The sequence below is a fragment of the Phaethon aethereus genome (assembly GCF_964289735.1).
Source record: "Phaethon aethereus genome assembly, chromosome: 3".
Classification (NCBI taxonomy): Eukaryota; Metazoa; Chordata; class Aves; order Phaethontiformes; family Phaethontidae; genus Phaethon; species Phaethon aethereus.
In genome coordinates this window covers 55046139-55065698 of record NC_138576.1, presented here as the reverse complement: position 1 = coordinate 55065698, position 19560 = coordinate 55046139, and positions in this window count along the sequence as shown.

Sequence of the window (19560 nt, the reverse complement as noted above, 5' to 3'; positions counted from 1 at the left end):
TTATGGTTGACCTTGAAGGAGAGTTCAGCTTGGTAATTTATAGCAAACAGCATCCAGGAAGCCCCATTTGCAAGATTCACTGTCACTTAGTGCTAAACGATCGGTCTTGACTCTGAAGACAATCTGAGTCCCTGACAGGGCAATCCCATAAAAAATATTGCCTAGCCACCCAGGTGTCTTTTCCAATTATCTGGAGTAGAAATTAATACTTTTAAAAGCTGCTAGTTTTTGAAAGGTTATTACAATTTATTCCAGTAGTTTCTTTTACACATTATGATGAATTGGTTTATTACGCTGTTATTTTCCATGTCATATTTTTAGAAGATTGAATCATAATGTTGAAACATTAGAGTGAATGGCAAACATATTATTTTACAGCTGAGTAATATATTTCCTCTAAAAAATCATGCTCTGTTTTTAATAACAGGTAATTTTATTATTATATTGCTTAATGCTGTTGTCCAACATTATTTCTACATAGTGAGGACTGTAGGACTTTGTTTTAAGATGTCAGTGATAGCTTGGACAGGACACAAAATATATGAAAGTACAATAATCCAAATTGTGAACTGTGCTTGGAAGCATAGCAATTCTTGACTTCTCAATATCAGTTTAATATATGGAGCAGCTCCAGGGAGAATAAATGGTTACCCTCACTTTAGTGGGCTTCTAAATTTAGAAGCAAGCTTTTTTCATGTCATGTTTTCTTCTTTGAATTTTTTCTTTCTGTGATAATCTCTGGGTGCTATTTTTGTTCCCCAAATCCTCTCCAACTGATCTATAAAAGGGCGGTAATTAGCATTTTAATGGGAATAGTTGAATCTCACTGTTTCCCTATAGCGAGCATATTCCTGTTTATGCAGAGCTCAGCAATACTCAGACATAAGAAATTCATCGTTTCATTTTCTTTTTTTTTTTTTTTTAGAAGCTGGGAGAGGGAGAGCCAGGGTGGAGGAGGAGAAGGAGCAAAGCTAAAACTCACATCCATTTTTGACACTGTATCTGCATGTAGAATAGTTTCTTTTTCCAGCATGAATTACAAATTCTTGGCGCTCTATCATCAGTTCTGCAGGTGGCTGAATACTTTGAACTCTCATTGACTTCTTTCACAGCACAATAAAGTTACCGTCCTGAGGTGCACAGCAATGCCCCATGTATTTTTTAATTGGAACAATTATCTCAGAATGGTTTAGTACCAAGTAGTATTTCAAAAAGACAATTTCCTGTAGGCAAACGGTGTCAATTTCAAAAGTTGTAGGTTACTGCTAACGAGTGTCTGACACTATTTTTCAAGCAAGCGCATGTGTAGATAAAGAATTGGAACTCAGCCCAAATGTTTAGAGAGTAAGACACCTACAGCTCAAATAGTCAGATAATGACATCACAAATAATCCTCCCTCAAAACCAGAACTTATTCTCCTTCAACGTCAGAAACCCTTCTTCTGTCGGCTGTGTGAAGGGCAACCTACCGTGCACTCTGAGCTCCTCACAGGTATTACTGATTTTCATCCTCCATTTCATTAGGCTGGTTTGCATGACAGCATGGTGGGTAAGGCCCTGATGAGTTTATCTTCTGTGTGATGTAGAGAAATAATTTAAGTTTATCGTATGTAACGTTTGGGTTCCTGCTTCGTGCCTTAGCCACAGGTCCTATGCAATGCACTAGGTCACAAAGGCAGTATGGTTTTACGGGTGAGGAACAGATGATATAGCAGGAGAACAGGACACGGTTCCTGGCTTAGCTGGGACAAGCTGGTGGTGCTGTGTGAGGGACTGTGGAGCTGGTCTGCCTCTGGGCCCCACCACGAGGCGTGTGCCCCAGCCCCAGTATGCAGACCCCGTGCCACCCCCTTCACCCTCCGCACGGTTCAGATATGGAACCTGAATATCCACACAATGCTGCTGATCAGTGCTGAACTGCGTGTGCTTCACAAGGCTCCTGGTTTTAGCAGACCACAAATCAGTAAATCTGTGACTATGTTGACAATCTCTTCATTCTTAAAAGTAAATGCTTCCTGACTCTATTCAGTATATTCCCTAGAAATGCTGGTGGAGATAGGTTAGGAAAAAAGCCATTCCCCAGTCCTATAAGTATTTTTCCCACTTTATCATATTAATATCAATGAAAAAGGTCAAACACCTGAAATTCAAGTCTATAGAGAGGCGATTTCCAAATATTTCTGATTAAAACACTGAGACTATAAATAACAATATCTACATAGCAGCCTTTTGTTTTTCTGAATATCAAGATTTATTTCCCCTCAAGATAAATATTGACCTTGGGTTTAAATTGGTCAGAATTAATCTTTCTGGTCAATAAATCTTGGTATTCCCTTCCACAGAAATCAATATCTTTTTAGTATATCAGATTATTGAATGAAATTAATAAATTTAGTGCTCTGTGAAGATTTTCATAAACAGTGAACAGCCCAAATTTAGGAGGCTTCAAAAAGGCTCACAACATGCTACATGGACTACTTCAGTTTTATGTTAAGAAACTGCTGAACTGTGCATTAAATAAATTGCTGTATTGCTCAGAGAGTTACAGTAAGGTCTATTAAGTACTTATTTAAAGTCTTGGCTACAGTGAACAACAATAAATAATTCAAGTAGCACCTCTAATCTTGTTTTCTTTCTCCTTAATTGGTTTTACAGCATTGTTTTGACATTTACCCTTGAATTTAAAAAAAAAAATACTTGCAAAGAAGAACATGCATGCTGTGCAGTAATCCAGCTGCCAATTGAGTACTTACATATTGATGCATCGAAACAGCAGAGCAGCTCCGCTCTGTCTTCAGAGCTGGCAAAGCCCATTATTGGTGTGAAGCAGTACGGGTTTCTGGGCTTGCAGAAAAAAATGAGTTGAAGAACTGTTTGTTTACGGAGATGCACATGTTCAAAGATGAAGTTATTTTAAAAATTTACAGATACTACCTCATAATCTCAGTGACACCACAGAGCAAATAAATAAGAGGCCATGTCTGACCTATCTTCCAGGGAGGCATCTAGATGCCAAAAATTTGCCAAAAAGGACAGATGGATCCAGAAGAGCTCAACAGCTGGAAAACTCAAGAATTGAAGAAGGAGAGCCAACACTTTTGCTGTCCAGGTTTCCCCAGCCTGTTGTGAACTCTGGAGTGATTCTAGCTGTCAGGTTTTAAATTCAAAGGGACTGTGTCAGGTCATATTTGAACTCAGCTTTTAGAACTGGAGAAACTGTTGTTGGTTTTGTTTTTAATTAAGTTTACAGAAAATAATACATAGTTTTTGCAACAGTTTTTCAAAATCTTGTATCTGAAATATTTTGTGTCAGTTGGCCTTTTTATTAAAAATTATACTGTTTATAGAAGAGATTTCTTTCAAATTCTGTTTTTCCTGAAGAGAGAATAGGGAAAGAAAAGCCACATATTTTCCTTTCTTTGTTTTTTAATTTTGCTATATAATTTTTTTGAGGATATGTAAGGTGTAAGTTTTCATGTGTGTGTGTAGGCAAATAAACACATACACAGGGATATGAGAAACTAGATTATACTGGCCCATTTTGAGCAATGTATGAATATATTCAAAGCATACATTTAATGAACCCCAAATTGGTAAAAATATGGCACATATTGCTTTTAGATATCATATTGACACCTTTTGGAACTTCAGATGGAAGTATTAACACTTTTGTCATGTACATATCACCCCCATGCATATTCATATTGAGACTTCTATGCAAAGTAAGTGATTTTTTTTCTGTAATAGACACTGTATGGTTTTGTATGTGTATCAACTGTTTAAAAAATTACATTTTCCAACACATCCTTCTTCTTTAATTCTAAAAAAAAAGATCTTTTTGAAAACAGCATTCTTACTGTATACTAAAATATAAAAGTTAAAGACAAACCAACTGTTAATTAATGTAAAACAGAAGAATATATTTTTTTTACATAGAGAAAGATGGAAATACTCTTCTCACCTAATTATAAGTTCTCATGCTCTGCTCCCAGCCTTCCTTTTAGCAGGACATAAATTTTTTTATTTAAAAAAAAAAGCTGTTTCCTTTGTACCTACACCATCAAGGTGTTCCCAGTGTGCAGAAGCCCTGCAATACCTCCCTAGAGAGAGAGACGACTGAGTAGTGGAAGACTGCAGCAAAGTTAATATATTCCCCTCTGACAGTAATGAATTTCCTCTCTCTTCATTGTGGTGCTTGGTTGAGGTGATACATATTCACACCTCTCCAGTAAATCCAGACACTAAAGGTAAAACATACTGCTCTTATTTCCCATTCGATTTCCTACATTAGTCTATCAATAAACATTCTTGTGAAGCTCAATGTTTTTACCATATTAGTTATATTTAATATTTGCCTCACCATGAAACATGAAACAAATCTAATTAGTTCCATCTTTGTTTCCAGACAGGTTATTAACAATTCATTATTAGGATAAAGTAGCTTTCATATACAGTATTTAGCTACCCACAAGCAAGGACTGCATTGCTAGCTCTGCTGATAGCCTACCAAAGTCAACTGAGTTAAGTAACTTCACTCCCCTTACTGCATTCCCTCATCAAGAATGAGAAATATTTATTATTACATCCTTAGAGCTCGTTCTGAGCTCTGGACAACAAAAACCTTATACATTATTAATATTTGTGTTGCAATAGTTGATCGTCCCCTAGTAGAATAACTGGGTGGGACTCATCTCCCTTGACGCTGACTGAAGAAGAACTAGGACTCAAGCCTGAGTTAGTTGGTTACCCATTAAGACCTGCTCTCTACAGAGAAAGGCAACCTTCCACAAGTGACAGGTAGTATCTACCTCAAAATGGCATCATAGGTTGAGATGAACTGCTTTTGAGAGGTACCTGTTTCTCTCCATTAAGAGAACCTCCACAGCCTGCTTAATCGTGAAACCTAGGGAATGGGTCAAGTATCTAAATATATGTCCCTAATACATTTTAAGGTGCCCCAGAGTTTCACAACTCGGAAAGGTGAGATGCCTCCATCAGTCCTGTGTCATATCTGCTACCTCCATACACATATCTTTAATTATCACAGAGCATCTCAACAGGCATGAAATGCCTATATCTAGGTACCTGAATTACTCTTTAAATTTTCAAGGCACTGCAGTTGAAGGAATTCATCCTTCTACCCACATAGCATACAGTGAGTCTTACACACAGGTATAATGTTGCAGTGCTTGGACAAGAGATGCCTTGAGAGCATGCTTTCACATACAAAACCATCATTTCCTTGAAATTAAAAATATTGGTCATGTAAATAAATAACATTTGTCAGTCAATATGATGTATATCCATCCTAATACACCACTGGTATTTAGCTTGCCTTGGGTAACAATCTCAGTCACGGTAGTAGCACTAACGCAATAACTCTGCAGTTTACATTCTTAAAATTGTACTTCTGGTCTGTTTTTATTTTCTTTCTTTTTTAAGAACATGTTCTGTCTGCAAACACATGGCTTGTCCTCTAAAAGATTTCTTTCTCTAAAAGAAAAGAAAATCAAATAGTATTGATCTAATTTTGCACTTCCTAACAAGCGTCTCATGAAAGCAAATAATTTGGGAAAAGGAAGTGACATGTTTGTAGTTTGGCCTTATCTATTATCATCTTAATTTCATAAAACTATAGAATGACCTCAAATAGACCATGCAGTTTATAATCTTAGATGAACAGTTACACAACCAGATCAGCTACCACTCAAGGGAGCAAAAGCAGTCAGCTGAGTAGTCATTTAAATTCAAGAACAGATAAATCATAAACCTATAGATTTTGCATAAGGTTTTAAAATAAATCCCTGCTGTGGTTTTGCTTTGCAACTACATTGCAGGCACTCTGTGGTTTGGGCAACTTCGTCATTTCCTTTGAATTTACATTTACCAATCTAACAAGTTTAGCTTTCATATCCTGAGCAAAACATCATATTGGGAGGCTCATTCTCTCAAACGGCCTAATTCAGCTCCCATTAAAGTCAATGAAATAACCTTGTTGGCTTAAGTGAAAGCTGAGTTATGTACTACACAGAGAACAGCTGTGCAGGATCAGCTCAGAAGTGCATTTACTCCGGTATCCCATTTCTGACAAGAAAAAACAAAGTGTGCTTATGGAAGAAGTCTAAGAAACAAGGCAAATACAGAATGATACTTTAACTTGTACCCTTGCTACTCCCAGTAATTTGCATTTCAGAGACTTTGTGAGCTGTATGTTGTAATCACTTCACTGTGTTTAATAGCTTTTGATGGATCTTTCATTGAAAGTCTTCAATCTGCCTTTCAATCCACTTATACTTTTGACATTCACAGAGTTCCACAACTGAATTATGCCTTTTTTGAAAAAGTACTTCCTTTTGTGTATTTTAAACCTCCTAATGATAATCTCATTTGGTTCCTCCTAGTTCTTAGATCCTGAAAAATAATGGATAATCAGTCTCTTGTTCAGTATCTTCATGCAATTTTTAATTTTGTACACTTAAATCATATTTTCTTTCTACCAATATTCCTTTTTCAACCTGAAGACTTCCAGTTTATGTAATTACTGCTCACAGAGAGGTCATTGCCCAACATTATTATTCTTCTTTGAAGAATTTGTAATTCTGCTTTGTCCCTTTTGAAGTGACACAACCAAAACCCTGCAGAATTCAAGATGTAGGCACCTTTGTTATTTCAACTGCCCTGAGCACTAATCTGACATTTTGCACAGAGCTATTTACATCCATTTCTCCTGCTGGGCAAGAGCTGATTTTCATGACCATGCTTTAATGTGCACATATACTTAAGGTTATTCCTACCATTAGTTTGCCTTTTTCAACATTGAATTTTGTCTGTCATCTCATTTTCTTGTCATTTAGTATCATGAAATTCCTTATGTAACTCTTTTGAATCAGGTTTGGGGTTTTTTTGAAAAAAAATTTGTCATACCAACAGTTTCACTATGAAATTAAATTTTTGTCATACCAACAGTTTCACTATTCAGCTTTACTATCCAGCTCATTATTCAACTCAGTTTCCAAGTAAGTTTTGTCTATGTGTAATGAGAAATCACAATAAAGACTCTTTAGAAAGATGGCTATTTCTCATTAGTGATTAAATCTCTTCATTAGAAAGAACCAGAATTTTTATGTAGTCCTTGAGCTGAAGTTGTACAGTGTCTTAGCCTCTCACCTGTCTATGGAAATTCATCCTCTGACATGGGTCTCTGTGTGAATCCCAACTCCTCAAAGTTTCCTTTCTCTGATACATCCTCACCCATTCCCTCACCCCAGGCAGGTAAATATGCCTTCACATTTTTAATTTGGGATTCAGCCAGTGTTTATTTCTTTCAGTGGCAATTGTGAGCATTCAGGTGTGATGACCTCCAGCCAGTCCAACCACCCTTATGCCAAGCTTTCCAAGTGGCCACAGTCTCCCTCTCCAGTGAAGCTGGCCTCTGTTCTCTGCACTGAGGATGCAGATTTTAGTGCCTCCAAGAGCCCTCTTAGTACTGGCAACACAGCTTTTCTGAGCAAGGCATTTGACACATTCCAGTCTTGGTGGTACATTTTTGGCTTTGTGCAAAACTGTTTCTGGTAAGCTTTTTGAACAAAAGCCACTCCTCTGCCATCTATAAGTGCTCATATGAGTTAGTATACAAGGCTACTCGTTTCAGATCAAAACTTGCATTATACAAGAATATTTTCCTTGTGTAGGCACAGCCTAAAAGGTACATGCATAGCCAAGGCACAAATTTTTCTGCATCTATCTACAAGACTGCTCAAAGAGTTCCTAATACAGGCTATAGAGAAGCCCATGCAGTAATATAGGTGTGTGAAGGAAAATGGCATATGTCTTTACACGGAGTAGTAATCAGGGGGTAAGGTGAGGCTGAATTTTGCTGCATGTGAAGGATTTCTCCATGTTCCAGCAGGATCTGTGGAGCTGAATCTCTTGAATTAAGGAGTTGGGGAATAAGCAGTAGGCAAACTCAGTTATGGCACTTTCCAAAATATTTTAAAGCTTTGGATAAAGCTTTAGATGTGAATACCAAATCATCAAGGGATTTAAATGGAAAAAGATATATGAAAAGTAACAGCAAGAGAGCTAGCATACCGAATACATTACTTGGTGAAAAAGCACAGATATATTAGTTGCATCCCTGCAGGGAGCTGTGACAACAACAATACTCTTGAAGTTAAAATGCTATCTAACATGCTTTAATCAAAAGCCATGTGGACCTTTTGGATGTTCTCTTCCATCATTGCTGTGATTAACATCATCTGTTCTTCTTGGCAAGCAAATAAATAGATAACTAAAACATGCTCAGATGCTCTTGCCTGAAATGTAACAAATATGCCTTGCCAACAGATGAGAAGCATCTCTTTCCCAGGGATGGACCAAAGTCAAAAAGTTGTGAGGCTTTTTTTTTAGCTTATATATGCATGTGAAATTTGGGAGTGGTACACTTCTTGAGTAAAACAGTCAGGTATGTGAGTATTTCCCTTGAGCAAGAACTGATACCAAGCATGTCAGGCTATGTGAATTACTGATGAGATGAATGAAATCATCTGCTTCATCTGCTTTTTTATCCTTTTTTTCTGAAGAAAATGTGATTTAAATATTCCCTCCATATTTGTGTGGCAGGGTCTTATGCCTTCCTATTAATTTTTGAACCCATTAATCAAGCTTGACAGAAGGTAGAAGTCTCAGTGATAGCTATAAAGAGAAAATTAATACTTGAATTAAGTTTTTGTTACAGTTATTTTTGGGTGTATAAAGTGACTATTTTCATTATTAGAATATTTGCTTCTACTATGCGGAAGAGTTGTGTGCCTGGATAAAAATGGAAAGTGTTAGAAGTCATAATGAAAATATCAAGGTTTAACTGAATTTGGTTATCTGCTTTAGAATGGTATTTGGAGTGTTGTACTAAAAAAGAAAAAAAAACCAACCAAACCCAAATAAAAACCACTTAAAAGTGTTTTAAAAACAAATCTCTGCATGGAGGTGAACATGGAAAGCACAGTGCAGGCTGCATATTCTGTAGTCTCTGTGAAATTTTTACATCTGAAGAACAGATTGATGTCCCAGCTCTGTTGTAGCATTTCCTCTGGGTTAGTTTATCCTTCTCTCCAACAAGTTACAAGATTGTACTGTGTATTCCACCTTGTAGGTGCAAGCGGCAACAGCCACAAAAAATGAGAAGAAAAACGTTTCAAATTGCTAAGGCTGTAATGGAGCTTACATTCAAGAATTGCCTTTATTAAAGGCTTCCACATATTTTCCATGTTAGTAATACTGAAACACTATCAACTGAATACTGTATTTCCTGTTAGATCAGGACATATTTTAAATTTCCTTTCATGTAAACTATGAAACACAACTAACATACTGCCTGTCCGTGAAGAGAGCTGTCATTTTCTTGATAGTATGTAACACGATGTATGTGAGTTTGTGTTTAAAAAATGAAAACTTTCTCTCAAGAGGCTAGAAATTGGCATATTTAAAAATGTGTACATCATAATATCCCCCCAGAGAATACTGGTTGTTCACATGTTGGTTGTCATCTCAAGGAAAGAGGTCACAAGTTTCATAATTCAATTTGTTTCACAATCTAGATCTCAGACTTCAACTTCCCATAGAGGAAATGTTACCTAAATATTCTAGATAATTTAATACTGGTAGTTTTCTTGCAGGCAGTGAATTACACAGACCTCTGCTTTAAACTACTTTGGCAATTCCTATGCCTCTGTGTTTCTTCTAATCTCTTAAATGTAGCTTCATATCAATAGAAATGCTGAAAGTGTTGTCACTACATGCTTCACACAAGAAAAGCGAATTTATAATTGTAGGATGACTGACTAACATAGCAACAGTGACGGTGAAGGAAAAAGAGTTTCTTCTAATGATAGGTATGTATGTGTGCTGCCCACGACAATGGAGCCCGTTAACAGCATAGTTAACAATAACTACTTAATTACTCTGTGTTCACAGGTGTTTTTACAGATGCTTTCACAGCAGTCCTTTCAAATAACCTTCATTCTTTTAAAATGCTTCTCCTTGAAAGCAAATATTCAGATAATTTTCTTTCTCAGAAAATCAACACTGAGGGAAATGACTTTGCTCAATGCCATGAAGGATTAAAAAAAAGAGTTTGCTTCATGCTAAGAGATAGGACTTTGTGCTAAGTGATAAAGTCAGGAAAATACTCAAATGCAAGTAAAATATGATGGAGAACAGGGCATTTTACTCTGCGTTGAGGGAAGGGATTCAGCTTCCCCTACCCATACAAGTGCAAACAGCTTTTTAATTTGTAGATCATGCATAAAATTTAGTAGTAAGGGGAAAAAAAATATTTTAAGATAAAAGATTAATCTAAAAACTGCTATTCAAAGTTGGCGAGATTACATTGTGGAGTAAAATTCAGTAAGAGGTTTCAGGTCAAAATTTTGAACTTAATATTTGGGATAACTGCAAATAATTAAAAAATTAACGTAAGTTCTTTCCAGTTAAGAAAAAAAAAAGAGATATTTATCTTCAACGCTTTTTAAACAGAATATTTCAATCTTTCATATGATTGTTCCCTATTTTTCCAACCCTAATACCAGAAAGTCAGTTCATAGTTTGGAGGTTGGAGGTGCTCTGTATATGTGGTCTGAAACTATATGAATGCTTTGCACACCTATCGTGATTTTTACTTTCAAAAAGCAGGTAATAATTCCCACTTCAACAGATAAATTGAACAGAGGCAGAGCAGATATGTGTTTTGCTAGTAAAAGAAGCAATTCTTTAACGTTCTCTCAAATGTAATCAGGAAGAGATGACAATGAGACAACGCTGCCTTATTGCCTACCCCTTTGCGGCTTCAAGTCACCTTGCACAAGTTTGATAAAAGACTGCATGAAGTAACTCCTAGACATATACTACAGTCTGAAAATGGCAACGTGATTAATTTTCATTTTATGAGCATCCTTGCACTCAATTCAGATCCTATCCTCTGCCTCTGTGCATACTTATTTCTTTCACATTCACTCTTTCACTTACTCTCCTTGCTGGCTTCTATACTTCTGCCCCTTTCTCTGCTCTCTCCATCATAACATCCCTGTGCTTTTTTCTTTTTTTTTTTTTTGAGGCACAGTTCAATACTGGTTCCTTCTCGTTCTCTGAAAAAGCTGAATTATTTTGACTATGAAATTTTAATGTCTAAAATTCAGCTTGAAAAAAACACCAGACATAGAAAAGTCAAGCCTGCTTCTTCAAAACCTGAGAACGTTTGAAGCCACAAAAAGCATGCTCTATCACTAAGAAACATCAGGACATTTCTACTAAGGTCAGCAATATCCACCTCACCTTTAAATCCTTCCTTTCTAGTGGAGCATAAGATGTGCCTAAAGGGGTGAGAGAAGAGAAGGGTCATGTTCAGGTGGTAAAAATGTGCGTTTCTTGGATGAAAGACCAAATAACAACCCATTTATTTCGTTGCCTGACTAATGCCAGGGTCTCACTCAAAATCATTTCAGGCTTGTGATGCTGAATTATTTTTATTCATGCCGAGTTCAAAGGGAGCTAATGACTCTCAGCCCCTTCCACAAGTGAGCATCAGCAAATAAGTTGGCCAGGCAGAGATAGAACCTGTGGGAGAAATCCCTCTTAGGCAGGGTATCCGACTCTCTGCAGAAGAGAGTTTTGCCTTGGTGTTGGCACTCTGGAAAACAGCTGCCTTGGAAAGCTGCAAACTCCTTTGTAAGCACAGGTGTTGACATCAGGCCGGCCATGGGGCTTGGAGTATCTTCACCCTTGCCAGCCATTGCCCTTAGCTGCTGAGGGCTGCCTTCAGGTCCTCTGGATCCTTCTGCACGCCGCTCTGGCTCCCACTCTCCAAAACCGAAGAAAGGACAAAACGAGTCCAGCCGCTCCTCCCCACCACCTTCGTGGGCGATTTACTGTGAAGGCATGCGGGCGGAGAGGCATGTTTCTGGCGGAAAAAAGACCATGTCCCTTGCCTGAGGCTGGGCGCTGTGTTTCCTCATGAAACATCCCTGGTCCGTGCCAGAGCAGCACAACCCCATCCCCTTTTTGCAGAGCTCAGTGCAGCCACCTGCGACCGAGCGGCTGGGTGGCCCCTGGGGTGACCGCGATGCTCTGCGGGAGTGTGTGTCACGGGACGGGATGGACACACCAGGCTTCGCTCTCAGGCGTCATGAGTGAGTGCAGCTCAACAGGTCTGATGAATGCAGACGTGTCATTTTACGTGTGCACACAAAAAGGCCTTAGATAACATGCGCTCTCTCTGCAATATAATTCACTGGATTAATTACTCTGATAAATTCTGACTATTTTTTTCCTTATAGCAGGAAACATAAACTATTTTTTGTTCTTGCAAACATTAAATCACTTTATTTTTGTGAGGGGAAAAAAAAAAAAGAAAAAATATTTTAGGTTTTCATGCTCTCCAGTAGCCGAAGTTTTGAAAATTTTTTTCCAAATGGTCTGTCTTATCACTCAGCTGTAAAAGGCAATTTGAAACAGAAAGTTTCATACAGTATTTAAAACCTTGTAGATTTGTTATTTCCTGAGGCCATTCTAATTGCATGATGCTGTTCTGTTTGCTAGAATTTTCTCAGCATAGCTGTCTTGAAGATTTAGGTTAAAAATAGGAACTATATCATACAAATAGTAAAAATGTCAGAAATTGGTAGAGGAAATTCAGAGGATTCTTAAATGTTAAAAACAATGTGGAGGACTGATGCAGTAAAGCAGAGATAGATTTTAATTTCCAGAGACTTCAAAAGTGGTTTTTGCTGGTTTGGGTTACTGGTATTATTTTTAAAGGAGTGTCGATTTTTAAAACTTCCTTAGACACACTGGTAAGACCATAGACAAAACCTTCTCACAACACCTTTTTGCGTGAAATCTAATAAGCAACATCCCAGTTACGCTCCAGATTCCCACGAGCGTCATTGCTTTTCCCTTAACGAAGCATCTCAAACCTCCAGAAGGATGCCGCGGAGGTGGGGGGGTTCCCCTTCGCCCTGCAGCACCGCAGCCCCCGCGGGCTGGGCGGGCGGGAGGGCTCGCACCGAGCTCTGCCGACAGGCCCTGACCGTGCCGAGCGGCGCGGTGCGTGAACCAGCGCAGGCAACGTCAGTCACGGGCTGTTCTGCCCAGTGCCACTTCTCATCTGAGATTCTGGTCCTGTATGCAGGGAATTGCACGTAGGGTTGGTTGTTTTTTTTTTCATGGAAAGTCTCGTGCTGCAGTCTTTAGAGGTTCCAGGCTTGCCTTGTACGAAAGAAAATACTTCTATCTCCCCTTTATAAGCAGGGCATCGTGTACTCTGAGTAACAATGACATAATAAGCAGACCCAGGAAAACAAGCTCAAAATCATGCTGTCTAATGTACTTGAGGTTAAAAAAACCAAACAAACAAACAGCCCACCACAAACTTTACCTTGACGAAAGGCAAGCGAAAGGCAATACTCCTCAGGTCACTGCTGGCTACTGGAAGTGTCAACTTCTTGGAAAACAAGGTGCGGTCGGTGCTGCCGTGGTCCCCGCTGCCACCAGAAAAGCACACAGAGCCAGTCCAGATCTCCCTGCAGACACTGGGAGTAGTCGGTGATGCCAAAGGGAGCTTCCCAGCATGCGTTCCCGCACCTGCTCGCTATGCCAGGGCTCTTCCTTCCTTCAAAGGCTTCTTTTTGGTCTACATATAGAAGAAATGCAGATGTCAGCTGTGAGGGGGTGGAAGGCACTGCAGAATAGTTGCTTTCCAAAGCTACAGAAGTTAAGGCTCCTGCAATAATGCACTTGACTCGTCCTGTACTTGGCACTGAATCGGTGTCTTAGAGCAAAGGAGGGATTGCATGCAGCAAGGTCATATGCAACTAGTGACAATCGAAGTCACTAGTTGTCTAGTCTACAGAAGAAGCAAGCCCAGTTCATTTTAGTCACTTTAGTAAAATCATTATAGGAAAAGGTTACTCACCATGAAAGGGAGTCTAAACACTCTTCCATTACCAAATTAGTGTCAGACAATGGGAAGAGGTTGTAAGCTGAGACATATTCCTCAACGTTGTGCCTGAACCCTGCTCTCGCTGCCATGTCTTGCTTGAATGAAACAAGCAGGGCTGCCCTATGGCTGCTCTCCAGACCTCCACCACACACCTTCATGTTGGTGGTGATATCAGACCGTGATGAGCACACCGGAGATGGTATGCTCACTGGTGACCTGCCTGTGTGTTCGTACAGGAGAGGAAGGCATCTCGCACCACTTGTTCCTGGCATACTACTCTCAGCCTTGCCTTGATGAGGACATTATGGTAGGCATGGATAAGAGAAGCCTTATGTCCTCTTTATGGACTCTTTCTTCAGCTGTTACCAGGCAGGGTATAACATAGCCTTCAAAGAAAGATTAGTATAACTTTGCTTCCTTTTTCATTCATATCTATATGAACCCGAACTTCTATTTGACTTGAGCTATACATTGGAAGACTTTTTAAAAGGGTTATCACTGTTGGGGAATGTTTATATGCTAACCCCCAAGCTGACATAGGAGCACACAGCAGACTCCCAGCTTTCCATTCAGCTTAGTTTTATGCAAGGCAAATTGAGTTCAACAGAATTGCTTCACCAGCCAACAGGCAGAATCAGGCCCTCAATATTACATTTAGAGTTTGCTGGAAATTTTTCACCTGGAAAGATTTTCAATAAAAAGCAGGAGCATTATTAATGAAAATGTTTGCGATTATAAACTACATTATGAACTGCCTCTTGAAATGATTATTTATTTGGTTTTGCTGGTATCTGTCCAGCTGGCTAGAGAACAGTAAGTATCTTCCAGATTTTCTTTCTAATTTTTTTTTTCAGTCTCCTGACGGAAAATATTGAGGGGGAAAATGGCAACAATGTGAAACAAAGCAGCATTTTTCAAAATACTTCTTGTTTAGAAAAAATGCTCATTTCTCACTCCTTGAAATTTTAAGAGCTCTTATTCTTATATATACATGAAAGGAGGAGAAGAATTGTTCCACTAACGTCCCCTTAAGCAGAAAATCTTGCCCATATGTTTTGCTTGCTCATGGCTCTTAGCCATTTTTCATCATACTTTGCCCATTTACATCCTTTCTCCACCCTCTCCGTAGCCCCGTGCCATTTGCAGAACACCTGCAGGTGCTGTTTTTCACCAGTGTTCCCCAGGCTGCTCCCACACCAGGGTGACTGCCGAATGCAGCATGCTGGCAGGGCTCCACATGGAGCCCTCGCCAAGATTTCCTCCCTCTCCCCCTTGGTATATGAACGAGTGCAAAGTCAAGTCAGCAGGAATTTGCATTCAGGCTTACATGGACTGAGCACGGAATTTTGATGGACTGACCAAACTTATCACAAGTTTTCACTTTTCTCTTGGTCACGGATAGAAAGGTTGTCACATTTTCAGTTTATATACCAAAAGAGCTGCATAGAGTTAATGAAAGTCATAGGAGCAGTTCAACTGTGCTGTTAGGTTCAGAGCATGAAAGATCATATATCACTGTAACCTACCTAACCTTCCCTGTACTAAATGACAAACTGCTGGAAATAGCCTTTGGGTCAGGTCTCACATTCACTAAAATACTTGTCCTTCAGCTGAGGACTCTGTTGAACTCATATATCATTCAGCATCTTAAATCACACAGACTTGCATAAATGCTAAACACTAACTAAGATTAAAAAAATTAGTGAAAGATAAAGTCCATGAAACAGGTCAAATCAAGGCCTAATTATATTTAGAATTTATCTTTTTAGGTGACCTGAGGAAGATATAAGACTGCAATTTTCTAAGAGTTTATTAGGCTGCTACTGTACTTCATGCTGCAACTCGTATCACACTTAGAACCCATTCAGACTACAGCTTGTGCTCATCCAGAGACCGATTTCCAGTTGAACACTTCAAGAAGCAGGACGTGGTAACATGGCTGAGCTCACAGGGGTTTGGCTGGTGCTGAGCAGCTTTTCAAATTGTCCTTACACAGTTTGGTTAATGGATCTCAATAAGCAGTTCTTAAGAGGTTTTATTTCAAAGGTTTTATTTCACATACAGGGCATCATTTGCTGGGAAAATGGTGTTTTTTGAAAAATTTCAAGGACTGATAGAAAAATATATTTTGGAATAAAGCAGGAGCTATAGGGGGTGGCTTGTGCAGTTAGGTACACAATGAAGCCAGTAATTATTACTTAAGGACTGCTCCTTGCATGCTAAACGCTTTCTGAGCAGTGTTTCTGCCCTGAGGAGCAAACACGCTAAGAGGAGGCAGCTAAACCGTCACAGCAGACACTGAAAAAGGGAAGACGAGAGACAATTTATATATCAAATCACTCCGTTCCCTGCAAGTAGCATGGTAGAAGCGTTGGGGGTTTTTTATGTGGCAGAAGGCAGGAAAGTAGCAGATACGCTCAGGGAGGTCGGGCAGTGAACATAGAGCCTTTAGGTGATGGAGAAGCTGACAAATTTGCTGCTTTGATGTGAACTGAATTGCACCGGGGTTTTCAGAACTGAGCAACACGACTTTGTGTAGAGCACACACTATAAATAATGAAAAAGAGAAGGGGACATGGTACCGAGTCATACGTTTTGAGATAAGATACGAGTTGCTGGCAGGAAGAGGCAGGACCTATTCTGAGCACAACGGCGGCGGAGAGGACTCTCAGACAAGAGGTGACGAGGGCGGGGAGAAAGAGATAAGGGTGCAGCAGGTCGGGAGGAGTTGCCCACACACGACAAGCACTTCTGGATTTCAAAATGTGTTGTTAGTACAGCGAACGTATTTGAAAACAGCAATAGAAACAGGTTTGTTCCTGCCCTCTCCCCATTCCTAGAAGTCGGGCACAAAGGGCGGCACAGCACCACCTCAATTTACTGTCCTCCCTATTCCCTTCTGCACCTGGGCTGCTGCAGGTGTCTTGTTTTATTATATCACTGCTAGTCCCTGAGCCTAATTCAGCAGCGCCCCGTGCAGAGGTGCGAGCCCCTCCGTCAGCCGAGCCATGGCGTGTGCCGTGCTGCCGTAACCCGCCGTGGCGGGGTACTCCCTAGGGACCTGTCACTAGAGGAGGTCCAAAGCTGCTTTGACTGACACCCCAGCTATGACTAAGGCAGCAAACTGAGCTTCCGTAAACTGCCGGGCAACGTTGCGCAAGGCAAGGAAGGGAAAGTCCAGGGTAATTTTTCCCGTCTGTTGTTTAAAAAGTCACAAAATATCTGCAGATTTAAAATGACAGTTGAAAGGAATTCAGACAGAATTGTGATACTTAGGTGTTTGATATGTCTTCTGATTAGTCTTTGTTGGAATTATCTGTACCGCAGAATAGTTATCTATACGCAATTCCTTGTATTAGCGTTGTAACCTAATCACATCTATACAGCTTTCTGTCTGACTTTTTTAATTGGTTCTGTAATAGCCTCAGTATAAAAAGTCACCCGAAGTGATTAGTCATTCATTATTTTCCCTGTCCCTGAGTCAAAGGAAAAGGGATGAGCTAATCAAATCCATACCACTACCCAGTCTATTTCAGCAGTAGCTAGAAGTAACAGAAGTTGCTTTTACAGGGCAGAAAATCATTTCAATTCTTTCCCCAAATGACTGCACAAAATTTAATGTGGAGCTCCTACAATATTTTCCTTGAAACCACTGTGGCTTGATTTACATCAGAGAGAGAATTCATGTAATTGTGTGTAAGTCAAAGCTTTATTTAAGAAAAAGGAGAAACATATTCCTTTTATGTCTAGCACTATCTTATTGACAGGAGATTTTTCACTAGATTAACAAATACTAAAAGGTAAAATATGGTACTAACCAAACAATATACATGAAAATAACATATGCAGCATTTATAACATTCAGTTAACTACCCTGGCTTATATTCTGTAGTGAGATAAACTGGCACTGTCTTACAAAATTAAAAGCATTATGGCTAAACAGCTAGTTCTATATCTTGAGACAGAAAAAGAGGCTGTATGTAAAGTCTATTGTTTCATATTCTTCATTTAATATACAATTTTATACGTACGCATAATATGTAATGCATAAAAAAGTATGAGTATAGTATATAGGCTTATGAAAATATTTCACCTTATATATGATTTATGTACACTGTGACAATATTGGGTTTTGTTAAGCATGATTTAAAGGTATAGGTGACCTCTATTGGAGGTTAATATTATTAAAGGTATAGATGTCACTGTTTAATTTACTAGTGCATAAGTAGCAATGCACTCAGTACAACAGTTCTTTGTGTTGTAATCACTGTAAATAGCTAGAGAAAGTCCCTAACTTGAACAGTTTGAATATAATTAGATGAGATGGATAAAGGAAATATTTTAGGATATGTTTAATCATCCAATAAGTTGATAATCATTAGGCATAGGGGAAACTGGACTTGGATGTCCTGAGTCCTAATGAAGTATCTTAAATTCAATGACCATCCTTCCCTGCTAATGTCCATCACATCTGTTATTCCCTTTTTTATCTTATTTTATACAGTGCTGTACTTCCTTTTTCAGCCAGAGTATATAACGGTCAAAGATAATATTGGTGCCAGAGGATAAAACCTCCATTAACAAGATGATGATGTCACATGTTGTTACCAATTTGTTTATTTAAAACTGCAGATCTGTCGACAGAAAACTAAAAAGGAACTTCTACTTCCCTGAGTCATCCCCAAAAGATTCAACAACTAAGCCCAGGGCATCAAGCTGGACCAATTTCACACAAAGAGCTGTTGCTCAGCATCTTCACAGCCCCAGTGCTCTGCAGGTTTTTCTCTTGTGGGATCCCTCCCCATGGTCTGCTCTATCCATCTCTCCTGTCCTGTTGGTCTCTGGGATGTGCACTGGAGAGGTACCTTCAGGCACCAGGACCAAGGAAGAGGCTTTAGACTCTTCTCCTTTGCCTGGAAGAACACCACCACCAGCCTTCCACGGTCATGCCCTGCTGAATAGCTGCCTTCTGACATTGGATTTACTTGGACTCAGCATGGTCAGCCAGAATATCTAGTTGAGCCCCAAATATCATGATATTGCTAAAAATTATTGAAAAAAAAATTGCTTTCTATCAGCCTTGATCTTAGCTTTTGGACACCACTTCAATAATGTTTGCAAGCTATTCTCCATGGCCATTAAAGCTGGTTAATTGGCTACTGATACATTGAGTGGGTTTATTCTGTTTTCCCTCTTTGATCACATGGATCTTGAAAATGAGGCTTTATAAAATAAATAAAGCACTGAATATTATCAGATGCACTGTAAAAAGATAAAGGTGGGATAGAGAGAGAAAAAACAGGCCTGAGAGCAACAGAAATTTTATGCTTGTAAGGGCAGCAGGTGTGATTCAAATGGAGCTGTACCTTCAAGAATATCTTTTTTCTGCAGAATTTATGAAAGAAAGACCTTATTTCCCAGCTGTTTTACCCAAATACCTTTAACCTGTTCCATCCAAATAGTCAAAATACTAACAGATCACAATAAGGTTTCCACATCCATTTATTAAAACACCTTTTTTTCTCCCTTGTCTGCACATCTTTTGTCATTTCAACTAGTAACATTTG